Source organism: Ovis canadensis, chromosome 12, assembly GCF_042477335.2.
Source record: "Ovis canadensis isolate MfBH-ARS-UI-01 breed Bighorn chromosome 12, ARS-UI_OviCan_v2, whole genome shotgun sequence".
Lineage (NCBI taxonomy): Eukaryota > Metazoa > Chordata > Mammalia > Artiodactyla > Bovidae > Ovis > Ovis canadensis.
Genome location: NC_091256.1, coordinates 25025045 through 25039047, shown reverse-complemented (window position 1 = coordinate 25039047; position 14003 = coordinate 25025045).

The following is a 14003-nucleotide window of genomic DNA, read 5'->3' as shown; positions in this document are numbered from 1 at the left end:
TCCATGCCTTATATCTCCGGCCTTGGCAGACGGGTTCTTCACCACTAGCGCCAGCTGGATCCAGTAATTCCACTTCTGGGTAAACACCCAGAAAATATGAGGGCACTTTCCATGCTTAAGGATATTTGCAATAGCCAAGACATGGAAGCCTCAACCAACAAGCCAAACCTGCCTTGGAGCCAGTTCTGCACCCTCAACAGGACAGAGGAGCAAATTCAAAGTCCAGTCCACTGGGTGATGTATGGCCCTCAGTACAGTCTGGCTTGGAAACTTGCTGGAGTAACTGGAAGCACCGTATTCCATCCTCCAGCCCCATTTAGGCAGTGTCAGAGCAGTTCTGCTTGTTTTGGGTCCCCAGCCAATCAGCCAAACCAATTTAGAACCTGTTCCACCCAGTCAGGCAAAGTTTGCGGCCCAGCCTTGTCTTGAGTATTGCTTTTAGTATCATTCAACCAGGAATGATGACTAGAGCACATGGGAGGCTTGCTGCAGTGCCCAAGCAGAGAGCCCTGTTAGCAGTTCTGCTCCTTTGCAGAGCCCAGCTGATGGTCCTAGCTGGCCAAGGAGTTCAGTGGGCAGATATGCCTGATTTGGGTCCACATCCAACAATCCCTGCAAGCTATGATGCCTAATTACCTAGCCCATGATTGCAATCAAATTCAAAGGCCCATCTAAGGCTAAATATAGCTTCCAGCCATGTCTATCAAGGAGGCCTAACCACAGCATCTAGAAAGCTGTGAATTTTTTTTTTTCTATATCTCTCCCAACAATGGCACACCCAAGTGGAAAATTCTATCCATCTACATTGGGCATGGCTGGCCCAAGAGCTTCATGGAAATTCTTCCTGATTTGGATCCCAAGATATTCAGAAGTAATAGTCATGGAGCCTCTTGTATAGCCCCACTCAGGTAGGAAAGCAAATTCACAGCCTTGTTCAACTACTGAGGGTAGCATCTAGTCTCATCCAACTAGGAAGCCTGAGTAGAGAATCCACACATTTACAGAGACTATCATAGCCACTCTTGAGCAGGAAACCCAGCCAGCAGTCCTATTCAAGAGCTGTTAGCAAGGAGCATGCACCCAAACTCATAGTTCAGGCTGCGCTGTCACCAAATAGAGACCCCAATAGCAAGTTGTACCTGCCCAAAGATGCTACCAGCAGACTAATCCAAAACTGCAAGCTGAATTGACTGGTCAAGGACTGTCTCTGTTGAAAGCAAACTGTAAATTGTGGAAGAAGAGACTGCTTACCCAAATGCATACATACCAAGGCAAGGAATCATGAGTCATGAAAGATTGGGTAAATATGACACCACAGAATAAAAATAAGTTCTAATAACTGACCCTAAAGAAATGAAGATTTATGAACTTCTTTGTCAGAGACAAAGAAGTTAGAATAATCCTCTTAAATAAGCTGTAAGCTAAACAAGGACAAACAAACAAAATTAAGAAAACAATGCATTGTCAAAATGAGAAGTTAAATAAAGTAACAGAAACCATTAAAAAAGAAACCCTAGAGTTTAAGAAGTCAATAATTAAACTGAAGAAGTCGACAGAGAGCAACTCAACCAAGAAGAAAAACCAGTGAACTCAAAAATAAGTCATTTGAAAATGTTAAGTTAGAGAAGTAAACAGACAAACAAAAGATCAAGAAAAGAAAAAAGAAAAATGTGAAGTTTACTGAACTTATGGGGCACAAATAAAGGAAACAACATACAAAGCTTGGGAATCTCAAAAGGGAAGGACATAAAAAGATGGCCAGAAAGTATATTTAAAGCAATAATAGCTGAAAACTTCCCAAATTTAGGGAGAGAAATGGACACTGAGATTCATGAAGCTCCAAAGACTCCAACTAGGTTAAACCAAAGGGGCTACACCAAGATACATTATAATTAAATTGTCAAGAGTCACAGGAAAAGAGAGGGCATCACACTAAGTAAAATAAATCAGACAAAGACTTACACTGCATGATCATATTTATATGTGGAATCTGAAAAAATAAATAAAGGGAACAAACTGGTGATCACCAATCAGTTTGGTGATCACCAGAAGTGAGAGACAGGGGATTCGGTAAATGGATAAAGGTGAGCAGATTCCCAGCTACAAGATCAATACATTCTGAAAATATAATGTATAGTATGGTGAACTATGTATATAATGTATGTGTGTGCTAAGTAACTTCAGTCATTGCTTCATTCCGACTCTTTGCAACCCCATAGACTGTAGGCCACCAGGCTCCTCTATCCATGGGATTCTCCAGGCAAGAAGACTGGAGTAGGTTGCTGTGCCCTCCTCCAGGGGACCTGGAGGTTCAATCCCAGCCCAGGGATTGAACTTGCGTCTCTTACGTCTCTTGCATTGGTAGGGGGGATCGTTACCACTAGTGCCACCTCAGAAGCCCTATGTAGTGTATAGTATGATGAACTCCAGGAGATAGTGAAGGACAAGGAAGCCCGGCGTGCTGCAGTCTATGGGACTGCAAAGAGTCAGGCATGACTTAGGAACTTAACAACAAAATGGTAAACTGGAGTTAGCAACACTGCACTGTATGTTTGAAAGTTGCCAACAGAGTGGACCTTAAAAGTTCTCACCACAAGAAACAATAATTTTAAGTATGTGAGGTGATGGATATTAACATTGCAGCAATCAATTTCCAACATACACATATATCAAATCATTATGTTATACAGTAAATTATATCCAAGTAAAACCAGAAAAAAATCCTCATGAATCATGAGCTTGGTAGACAATTGTTTGAAGTCATTTTTGGGGGAAGGATACTAATGAAAAAGATGTGCTGAAGAGGGAAATTCTGGAAATGTATTTTCCTACTAACAAATAATGAAAATTATTCTTTTAAGAAATGGTCACAAATTCAAAGTATATTTACAAAGCTGTTTTTATTCTGATAATATTTTATACTATATTTTGAGGTCAAATAAGATCTATCAAAGGACATAAAAATCCTGAGACTGCTACAGAATGTATGTATATGTCTGTGTGTTTTGAGAATGCACAAATTATTAAAGAAAGAAAGATGAAAAAAAAATTTAATTAAATATGGGCTATGAAATAGAATTAAAAATAAAACATAAAACCTTCTGAAGTCTTCTGGGAATTTCAAATAATGTAATTTTTATTTATTTTCCAAAAGCTATACATTAAAGAAAAGAGCAACTCTTGTATATATATACATATATATATACATACATATATACACACACACAAATTTTAAGTGATACTATTTTTATTAAAAAGAGTTTCACATATTTCAATTACTTAGGTCTGGCATATACATAAGTATGCAATAAAATGTATATTGCTTTGCATTCTGACTTTAGCTTTTATTCTTTCTTTACTTGTTATTTTCTTGGTCAGACTTGCTGCTTTTTTACTTTGGGCCAATCCCATACTGTAAGGAAAGCTACTGGTTTCAAATGGCACCACCAAGCATCCCTTAGATACAATACAGCTGAGATCAGCTGAGTATAAGCAGGATCGCCTGACTTCAAACAGAATCTATGATCCTATGATAGTAATTTTTAAAATATTTTTAAGCCACTAAGTTTAATGTTTTTGTTTTTCTTTTAAAAAACAATAGCTACTTGATGAAAACTTGTTTAGACTTACCAACTAAAATTTTTGGTAAAGATTTAATTACAAGTAAATAAGTTTCCCTCTTTAAAATTATTTTTACAGTTTTCACACTCTCAGTTAATGTTACCATCATCCACTAAGACTTCTTGAATTTACTGGTACTTACCCTTGCAGCTCTCTTCTATCATAACTACAAACCCTATTTGCTCTATACTTGGTATACGTGACACACAATTTTACCTCTCAGGATCTGAAATGCTGCCACATGCCATCTCTAATCCTTTAGAAATCCATTTTTTCTTCAAAATATATGCATAGTCTTATTACTATTCATCACCCCCCATACTGTTAAACTCTTCAAGGGACTGTCATCTCCTGCCTGCATTGTTGATGTAGATTGGCAATGGTTTTCCATGCTTCTACAACTGATACTCAGTATTCTACTCATAGGAAAGTTGCAAAAATAATATTTTATACCATAAGTCAGAGTATGTCTGTTTCTCAAAATGCTCCTTGGCTTCCCACATCATGTTATTGGTAACAGAAGCATATTCATCACACACACACGGAGGAATTATGTCTCTGTAATTAATAAACTAAGGCTAAACTATGTTTATAACCAGGCATACGGTTGTGGATTATACTACTATATACTATATATTCTACTAGAATATACTACTAGTTGGAATATATATTTCAAACTCATACCCAGTTGGTATGCATCTGTGTTTATATGTTTTTATTCACTGTATAGTCTTCCTTTTATATGGAAATGCTATATGTAAATCAGATCAAAATGGATTTATTCTGGTTGAAAGGAGGGAAATGTGATGGAATGGAATAAAATTCTCCTTCCTCTCATCCACCAGAAACTTCTGATATAATTCTATTGAGCCCTTAGTCTTTGTCTTCTGAGAAACACCTTAGAGATCCACTAATTTAAAGAACAATAAATAAATATAATATGTGATGAATACATCTGATAGAGAATAAAATTATAGCATCTAATGTGCAAAAGACATAATTCTAAGGTGCCTTAAAAGTCATAGTACCAGTTTTTGCATTACCCCCATCATCACTGCAGTGGAGAACAAACCAGAATCCTTATGAATTTGCTTTTTAAAATATTCTCAAATACAAAATCGTTTCACAAGTTTATTTTATCTTTATAAATACACTGGGCTGTGGAGACTGAAGATAATGACCTACAATGGAATGCATCCTTGGCTTCTATCTTTCTAAAGAATAGCTCTAGTTCTTAACTTTTTATAATAGCGAATCATTGGAAATATTTTAATAGCTGCATTTTTACAGTCTCTGCCACACCACTTTGCAAATACAGTCTCTTAGTATTAGGTTGAAAGAAGTAGAATGTAACAAGGGCAGGAAGATGCCTGAATTAGCCCTGTGGTGACTGTTCTCTGATCATTTACAAATCTTGGCCCAGGGAGTTAAAATTTAACAAGTGGAGTAGTAAATACAGAAGATTGCTTTGAAAAATGAAATCCCTGTAGAGCAGGATTTGCAAGAATCTGAAGGAAATTTACATTTCAACACATTGTTCATTTCTACTTCCTATGGAGGACTCTCACAGAACAATTGCACTTTCCAGAGTTCTTTTCAGAGTTGTTTGAATCAATGGCAAAAGTCCTGCTGCTAAGCCACTTTATCAGAACATTTTGAAGGGACATTCACATAGTCCAAAGTCATTTTGTTAAATAACACCCTTTATAAATTGGTGCTGTGAGAAAAAATTAAAAACTCTGGATTTTGTTAATCATGATTCAATACCCTCAAAGGATTTCAGCTTTTATTTATGTAATTTATAAGATCATTTAGGGACATTGTTTTTTTCTTTCCTTAATAGGGAAAACTGATAAATGATCTCTTTATATGCACTTCATCAGTTGTATGCTAAAATTCTGTGAGGAATTGTATATATGCAGATGGTCTGTGAAACTTGCAAAAGGTAGTCTTCAAGGTTAAAATTTTGTCAATCTCTAAAAATTAGACTACCATATTCACTGAAGTAGAGTATCAATTATCATTCACAAACCATGCCATTTCCTTATAGGAAAAAGATACCTGAACATTGTAAAGAGTTATTCTCTGTGTAAAATCTTATGCATATTAATTTGTATGTAGCAGTCATTATGTTCAGTGATGTAGTGTAAATTTCTCTTGGTATGTTTAACATTCAGTTGTATTCTTTAACTATTTTCATGTCTCCCTTTACTTGCCAATAAAACGTATAATTTGCATTAGAGCAATTACCTGTTTCAAAATTCCAAGTAAGAGTATTAAATCTACTAAATGTACCATAGCATAGTCTTACCACTTTAGAATATTAGAATTGGAAGAATAAAGAAATGGTAACTAGACTACTTCCATAAAAGTGGAATTATCTTCCAACATTTCAGATATTTATTCAGCTTCTATTTGAATCTTTTCAATGATGCATAAATATCTGGATGATGATATATTTTATTACTTTTTGGAATAACTGTGGTTATATCCAAAAATCTTTATATATATATATTAGAGTGAAAACTTCTTGTGCTTTTCACTATTGCTCCTAGATGTCTCTGCTGCTGCTGCTAAGTCGCTTCAGTTGTGTCCGATTCTGTGTGACCCCATAGATGGCAGCCCACTAGGTTCCTCTGTCCCTGGGATTCTCCAGGCAAGAATACTGGAGTGGGTTGCCATTTCCTTCTCCAATGCATGCATGCATGCTAAGTCACTTCAGTCGTGTCCGACTCTGTGCAACCCCATGGATAGCAGCCCACCAGGCTCCTTTGTCCACAGAATTCTCTAGGCAAGAATACTGGAGTGGGTTGCCACGTCCTTCTCATCCTAGATGTCTCTAGAATCATGTAATTCTTCAAATGTGATAAAAATCTGTGTTTTCAAAGAGTATTATACAAAATATTTGTGACATCTTAATTCATAATAGTAAACTCTGCTGCTGCTGCTAAGTCACGTCAGCCATGTCTGACTCTCTGCGACCCCATGGACTGCAGCCCACCAGGCTCCCCCATCCATGGGATTTTCCAGGCAAGAGAACTAGAGTGGGTTGCCATTGCCTTCTCTGAGATAAACTCTAGAAACAGCCTGAATGCCCACAACAAATAAATGGATGAATGATATGTGCATTATTTATATAATGAGAAACAAACAATTCAGCAATAAAATAAATGAACTACTCATACAAAGAATGATATAAATGATTTCAAATAAATTGTGTTGAATAATAGAAACAGGATACAGAAGTATATAATGTAAAGTTCCTTGGATATGAAATATAAAAACTTCATATCCTTATGCTGATAGAAGTAAGAAAATGATTGCCTCAGGGACTGTGGAGAAAAATGCCTAGAAAGGACACACATAAAAACTTTCTAGAAATCTATTTGTTTCAGGTCAACAATAATCTGTGTGAGGTATTAAAAAAATCATCAGTGATCTTCAGTAAAACATAATGAGCAGTAAATGTTTAACAATGTCTCAAAAGTCATGAATCTTTAAGGAAATATGCTGCAGTTGGAAGTTGACAATATTTCATCACACTTGATTCTCAGTCTAAACTACCTCATTTATGCACACAAACAACAACAAAAAAACTTGGATGAAAGATTAACTTTCAGCACGACGCTTAAAATAATCAAATGCAACGTGGTGACTCATTTCTCACAATCTGAATCTGAGAGTAATAGCTTTGCACCAACATTAAAATTAAAAGTAGTCCAATATTAACTCATATACCTCCAAAAGGAATATATTTTCGCCTTAACTCAGCTATTCTTAAAATGACACAAAGAGATTAGATTCTAATCCAATTTAGTGTTTTATTTTTGTGAAATGTCTCATTTAAGTACCAGGCAAACACAATATTATTTGGAATTATTTGTAAATAGATGCTTTATGCCATCTGTTAAATACAACATTCTATATTTGGAAGGAAAGAATAGGGGGCATAGCTGCTTTTTCCAGTGTAAGTCTGATTATCAAACTTTGGTATCAAAATTTGATTATCAATGTTTGATAACCAAAACTTAATTTTTTAGAAGGAGCAATTTAAAATTTATGAAAATAACCCCCCAAAATATATTATGAGACCGCTTGTCCTTCATGAAGTGGTTTTCATCTTTGGGTAAGGAAGGCTTGCAATTGCAACTGCAGTATTTAAGATGTTTTAATGCAAATATGTTATCGAGATACTTTTTATTTCAAGTGATTGTGACATTTGATTTTAAAGCTATAGGTTTGTGTGTGCACATTTTTGTTTAGTTTTGCTGAGATTAGTATTCTTTTAAATATACAATATCTATTTCTACTTCAATGAATTTTCTTATTTTTTTAATAAAACAAGTCCCAGTACATTTATTTTTTAAAAATATAAATTTATTTATTTTAATTGGAGGTTAATTACTTTACAATATTATATTGGTTTTGCCATACATCAACATGTATCTGCCACAGATATACACATGTTTCCCATCTTGAACCCCTCTCCCTCCTCCCTCCCCATAACATCCCTCTGGGTCATCCCAGTACACCAGCCCCAAGCATCCAGTATCATGCATCAAACCTGGACTGATGATTCATTTCATATATGATATTATACATGTCTCAATGCCATTCTCCCAAATCATCCCACCCTCTCACTCTCCCATGGAGTCCAGAAGACTGTTCTGTACATCTGTGTCTCTTTTGCTGTCTCACATACAGGGTTATTATTACCATCTTTCTAAATTCCATATATATGCATTAGAATACTGTATTGGTCTTTTTCTTTCTGGCTTACTTCACGCTGTATAATAGGCTCCAGTTTCATCCACCTCATTAGAACTGATTCAAATGTATTCTTTTTAATGGCTGAGTAATACTCCATTGTGTATATGTACCAAGCTTTCTTATCCATTCATCTGCTGATGGACATCTAGGTTGTTTCCATGTCCTGGCTATTAGAAACAGTGCTGAGATGAACATTGGGGTACACGTGCCTCTTTCATTTCTGGTTTCCTCAGTGTGTATGCCCAGCAGTGGGATTGCTCGGTCATAAGGCAGCTCTATTTGCAGTTTTTTAAGGAATCTCCACACTGTTCTCCATAGTGGCTGTACTAGTTTGCATTCCCACCAACAGTGTAAGAGGGTTCCCTTTTCTCCACACCCTCTCCAGCTTTATTGCTTGTAGACTTTCAGATTGCAGCCATTCTGACTGGCATGAAATGGTACCTCCTTGTGGTTTTGATTTGCATTTTTCTGATAATGAGTGATGTTGACCATCTTTTCACATGTCTGTTAGCCATCTGTATGTCTTCTTTGAAGAAATATCTATTTAGTTCTTTGGCCCATTTTTTGATTAGGTCGTTTATTTTTCTGGAATTGAGCTGCAGGAGTTGCTTGTATATTTTTGAGATTAGTTGTTTGTCAGTTGCTTCAATTGCTATTATTTTCTCCCATTCTGAAGGCTGTCTTTTCACCTTCCTTATAGTTTTCTTTGTTGTGGAGAAGCTTTTAATTTTAATTAGGTCCCATTTATTTATTTTTGCTTTTATTTACAATATTCTGGGAGGTGTGTCATAGAGGATCCTGCTGTGATTTATGTCGGAGAGTGTTCTGCCTATGTTCTCTTCTAGGAGTTTTATAGTTTCTGGTCTTACATTTAGATCTTTAATCTATTTTGAGTTTATTTTTGTGTAGATATACTTTTGTATGAAGTCTGTAAATTAAAGGGTGATTTTAAGCCATTCATATAGTGAGTATATCTTTATTATTAATAGTTCAAGAGGATCAATTAGAATTGGTAGGACTGACTTTCAGGTATTAACGGAAAATATTTCTAAATTATTTTCACTGTATGACAGTGGTTCAAGTTAAGACTTTAGGCACAGTTTTAAAAGTTTTTATTTAAAAAGAGAAAAAAGACTGTTCCATACATCTGTGTCTCTTTTGCTGTCTCCCATAAAGGGTTATTGTCACCATCTTTCTAAATTCCATATATATATATATATATATAATAGTCTTTTGGACTCTGTGGGAGAGGGCGAGGGTGGGATGATTCAGGAGAATGGTATTGAAATATGTATATTATTATATGTGAAACGAATCGCCAGTCCAGGTTCGATGCATGAGACAGGGTGCTCGGGGCTGGTGCACTGTGATGACCCAGAGGGATGGTATGGGGAGGGAGGTGGGAAGGGGGTTCAAGATGGGGAACACATGTACACCCATGGCATATTCATGTCAATGTACGGCAAAACCAATACAATATTGTAAAGCAATTAGCTTCCAATTAAAATAAATAAATTTACATTCAAAAAAGAGCAAAATGAAAAAGAAATACTGTCCAGTGAACCAATCAACTGATGACTTTCAAAAACTCATATAGTATTGAAATAGTGGCCCACATATGCACTGATTGTTATCATATTTGTAATATTTTAACTTACCTTTTTCAAATTCTAAAATAATACCATGGTATGACTCTGAAATTTCTATGATAATTGATACATTACAGAGATCATTATTCTAAATATCATCATATTTTTCACATCACCCATAAGAGAAGGTCACTAGGAGAGCTCGATATGGGGCCATATATAAGGAGCACATTAATATTGTGCACACTGGATCCATCAGAAATTTTCTTAACGTAAAGGTGGATCCTATGCATAGTCTTTCAATTTAGATTTGCCCTGCTTATTGTTCAGTAGCTAAGTCATATCCGACTCTTGTGATCCCATGCTCTTCTGTCCATATAGTTCTCCAGGCAAGAATACTGCAATGGGTTGCCATTCCCTTCTCCAGGGGATCTTCCAGACCCAGGGATTGAACTTGAATTTCTGGCATGCAGACAGTGTCTGAGCCACCAATAAAAGATGAAATTTATTTTTTAAAAGTTTTCAGAGAAATTATTGTAAAATTATGTATCTAACTTGAACAAGTTAAGTGTTTCTCTTTAAAAATCTTTTTGTCCTTTTGCAAGAAAGTTACATGTACTAATCTTTTGAAATGTACTAGCTTTTTAGGCTTCTGTGTATTTATACTTCTTGTGTACTTATAGAAGAATCATTTAAAGATTTGTTATTAGTTTTAGTATAAATAAGTTGTTTATATTGAGAAAATATAACCAAATTAGGTCACCTTTGCATAAAACATGAAGAAATGAGATATGTTATAATTATTAATATGGTAAAAGTAACCAAATTCTATGATACTTTACTAAATAATTGTTTTCTATATAAATCTTTACTATCATCAAGGCCAACTCCACTAATCATTAAATATACATTTTTATCTCAGAGTTCCTTATGATGGTATAACTGGGATGGAATATTGCAAGTAAATTTTGAGAAGCTTTAGCAATTTCTTGGGCTGCTTTATACATATATCATGCTCCTGAAATATAAACATAATTCAGCTTACTGAAGTTGTTGCCTGTGATCATATTTTGCAGTATAAAACTTGTTCTGGGTTTCTGTGATAATATTATTGAATTACTGTTATTGACCAAGGGACGCTTACACAGAAAATTAAAATTATGAAAGCTTATATGTATGTCAGCAAAACTAATTTGAAATTACATACAGAAAATTATAGGGTATAAACCATAGATATCAAACAAAAATAAGATAACTTAGAACATTTGAAAACACATAAATAATAAAAAAAAACATACATTTAAAAGAAACATATCCACAGTGTTTTATAGAGAATATAAGGCTAAATATCTGTGGCAAGAAGTAAAATTTAAAAGAAAAGAATTTGAACACTCTATCTTAATTGTTTGTATCACAAATGTGTACAGGAGATCAATATTATTAGGTTGCATTTAAAATGCTATTATTCACACTACATGAGAGATAAAGGTAAAATCATCCCTTTATAACAAATGATATCATCATTTTGTTGGTGCCTTTCAGATCTTCTGATGTGAGATTCTGATGAACATATTAGGAAACCTTCTAAACCACACTTGTGCCTGCCATCCTTCATTACAAAAGTACTAAGTAGGCAAATCTCAATTTCTGCACTGTCCTTCAAAGAACTAATCACACACACAAAATCTGGCGCACTGTGTCTTTCAGAAAATGGTATCTATTTGTTCCCAAAGGGTAGACTTGAGTACTAAATGTTTTGTCAACTAAGAAAACATTCTGTTGCGCTCAAGAGTTTTTATGTACAAAACTGAATATATGCATGCAACATTAAAAATATCATTATATCATTTTGGACATTTTTATTAGTAATGTCAGAAATATTCTTATCAAACCTAAGATTAAGAAATCTTTAAAATGTTTTGGGTTTCTGCAATATGCTTATGTTCTACTTTACATATTGAAAATTAAATTGTGTTTTTAGGTACACATTAGGATCCAATGAGGTGTGAATGTGTCAGTCACTCAGTCCTTTCAGACTCTTTGCAGCCCTATAGACTGTAGCTCTTGAGGATCCCCTGTCCACGGAATTTTCCAGGCAAGAATACTGGAGGGGGTAACCATTCCCTTCTCCAAGGGCTCTTCCCAACCCAGGGATCCAACCCAGGTCTCCTGCCTTGCAGACAGTTTCTTTACCATCTGCACCACCAGGGAAGCCCAGTTATATCTAAGTTCACAGCAATTAATAATAACAAATAAGTATGTAGCCATGATTCTGAGAGCATGTACTGCCGGGGGCCAGCGTGAGGAATTCCGCCCATGGCAAAGGTCATGAGGAAGGAGGCTTGGCATACGCAAAGGCGTGATCAAGCCTCAGGAAACCCCCTGTTCCCGAGCATCTAACCCCAAAACCAGAGTCTGTTTTATGCTCTCACCTACACCTCTGACTTTACGGGGGGCTCTCCCCCATAACCGTTTCTCTCGGAGAAGGAGTAAACGTGCAGCTCCAAGGCAATAAAAATTCTTGGGCGTGACAAGAGTGTTTCAGCTTACGGACTCCTCTGAAGGTTATCTAGCCCACCTGTATAGGTTTGTCCAGCCACATGTGATTGCTTGCAGCCTCCCAACCTGAGAGGCACAAGATGTTTTAGACTTACTAAAGGCAAATTATTTTGGGGAGTTAAAATTATTAGTATAGTTGGTTAGGAATTATATTGGTGAAGGGTCTCTTCATTTGTTGTGTCAATAATTGCTGCTAATTCCCTGCTCTGGGTGGGACAAGGATGTCTCAGGTCAAACCTCTCTGCTGACAGACTAGCTTGTGTGACAGGATTATCCTTACTGCCGCCACTAGGCACATGACTGTTTACTACCTCTCAACCATAAACAGCACAGAGAGTTTTGGAGTATTTTGAGAGTCTTAATTAGCGTAGGACTTTCTCTTCTTGTTGAGTCAATGATTGCCGCCAGGCCTCCATATCCTTAGGCACCTGGGAATATATTAATCAATGTATTTGGAATATAGCAAAGGAAATATGGTAGTTTTTGATGTTAGCAATACTAGACTTTTTGAGTTAATGGATTTTCTCTTTTGTAATAGATCACTGTACTTTGTTATATATCACTGTGTCCTTGCTGTGTAAGAATGTAACTTTATCATATCTTAAGACTAAATAGATCTTAAGGGGAGCATTGGTGAAAGGATTTTCATTTGTTGGGTTGATGTTTGCTGCTAAATCTCCATGTTCCCTACCCTTATAATGAATATAACTAGCATATAGGAAGAAATAAGTATTAACCTTTAAGCATATAGGAGAAATAAGAATTAACCTTTAAGACTAATCATGTTAACCTTGGGTTGAATAAATTCCTTTCTTGATTGTAACTCACTACACCCTCACCCTATAGGAATGTAACTTTATTTGGAGGGTGGTGCCTGGTTTAAGAAAAAACACCCTTGGAAGAAATAAGTTTTTTTTGGTTATCAGAAAGAAAGGATCATAAAATGTAAGCAGGTCTCACTCATGGCCAGAAGATGATGTAATATTCCTAAGACCTTTTTTTTAATACATTTATGTGAAGCACCTGATTTTGATAAAGGTCAAGACTGCTGACCCCCACGTGACTCTGTATTCATCCCTATGTGTAACAAAAGGTATATAAGCAAACCCAAAAATAAAGAAATCGGATCAGTTTCCGGAAAGACTGATTCCCCCATGTCGCTTCTTTCTTGCTCCCGTTTTTCTGGCTGAATTCCCATCTGGAGCATGGATGCTATTCCACGTAATCCAAGTTATTCAGCCTCTTTTTCTCCACTAATCTTCCTACTACACTATCCATTTCTAATCTCTCTCTATCTGTGATTAAATATGTATTTTTCCAAAGACGCCGACTCCGTCCCCACCTTCGAATCACCCTGGATCCACCGGGGCTGGACCCCGGCAATGTACCATTATCCTTATTTTTAAGGATTGCTATTTGGTGTGAAAGATTAGCTTTAGATATTAGTTTACTATTTATATGCTT